Below are 1550 nucleotides of genomic sequence, written 5' to 3'. Positions count from 1 at the left end.
ATATCAAATATGTAATATATTAATATTAATGTATTAACTATTAACTATCATCCTCTCTTCTTGAGAGTATTTAAAGGGTCTTAACACAGACAAAAACTAGACAATAGCTAACAAAATGGAGAGGCTGTGAAAAAAGCTTCACATTAAAAATGGAAGTTTCAGTGCATGCTATAGAATACCCGTAACTGACTCTTTTTTTGAATTGTTTGATACTGTAATTTTATTTATTTATTTATTTATTTATTTATTTATTTATTTATTTATTTATTTATTTATTTATTTAATTGATGTGAAGTCATCCTTGCGTAGCGGCCATGCTGATCTTCTCTGTATTGTTCCAATTTTAATATATGTGCTGCCGGAGTGAGCACTTTTTTTTTTTAATTGAGGTAGAGTCAGTTTACAATGTTGTGTCAATTTCTGGTGTCCAGCATAATGCTTCAGTCATCCATGTACACACATATTCCTTTTCATCTTCTTTTTCATCATAGGTTACTGCGAGATAGTGAATATAGCTGTCTGCCTCTCCTAGTTAACAATTTTCCATCTTGTTTCTATTTCCGTGTGTGCCTGAGGTGAACAAGACTGGCTAGTTGTTTGCTCGATCCTTTCCTTTTCTCTCTGGGTACTTGTCTGCCTGACACGGAAAACCCTTCCCTGCCGTCCTCTAGTCTTTCTTTGCAAGGCCCCAGGCTGGAGGCTGGTACCTAAGGGAACTTTGCAAGATGTCAGGGCTGCTGGCAGTTTGAGTCCGTAAATGCACGAAGATGACCTCATTCTCTCCCATCCCCAGTCCACGGCCAGTGGGCTTTGACCAGAAGAAGACAGAGACTTCTGTTGTAGTAAGCCAAAGAGAAGTCAAGTTCCTTTAAGTAAAATATGATGTAACTGAATTGTGCCCACGTTTAATTCTGTAGCACGTGTTTAAACGTGAGGTTTGGTGTGCCAGTGGTCTGCTTCAAGTTTGCACCCATGCACATGTACATTTCTGCAGTAAGGGTCAAAGATGACTGACTACACAAAAATATAAGTAAGTGCAAAATTCCATGCTTTTCCAAGGCGTCATGAATATCCCAAATGCATCGTTTTATGAGAAAGGAAAACAGCCACCTCCTTTCTGACAAAATAAAGGGATATGTTACACCTGGAGTGATGGTTCCATGATCGGATTCTGTAAATTCGAACAGAGCTGTGTTCAAATTCCATCACTCACTAGCTGCGTAGCCTTGGGGAAGCCACTGAGTATTTCTAAGGCTCAGTTACTTCATCAGCAACTGGGGTAGAGTTGTGAGGATAAATGGGATAATGTGCTGGGAAGGGCTTATCGCAATGCCTAGAACCTGGTCAACACTACCTGTTATTTCATGCGGATTAGGAAGAAAGAGGAGAAAAATAGATTAATACCTTGTTTCAGAGGCCCCCCCCCGCCGAGTTGGAGGGGCTATCCCTCGTGCAGGAATCATACAGCAAGACAGTTTTTTGTGCCAAGCATGGCAGGACTGCATTTGTAGGACAAACAAAAAGAGGAAGAGAAACGTTGTCTCTCCATA

The 1550-nt window shown here is 40.1% G+C and overlaps 1 non-coding gene across 1 annotated transcript; it reads right to left on the bottom strand.

Moving 5' to 3' along the window:
- Positions 1-262: 262 nt before the first annotated feature.
- LOC116660553 lies at positions 263-371 on the bottom strand. The gene has a single exon (XR_004316150.1). It is a non-coding gene; the product is annotated as a U6 spliceosomal RNA (small nuclear RNA).
- Positions 372-1550: the final 1179 nt, after the last annotated feature.

This window comes from Camelus ferus, chromosome 29 (assembly GCF_009834535.1).
Source record: "Camelus ferus isolate YT-003-E chromosome 29, BCGSAC_Cfer_1.0, whole genome shotgun sequence".
Lineage (NCBI taxonomy): Eukaryota > Metazoa > Chordata > Mammalia > Artiodactyla > Camelidae > Camelus > Camelus ferus.
The sequence above is the reverse complement of the archived record's forward strand: the minus strand, read 5'-3'. Positions and strand labels throughout refer to the sequence as shown.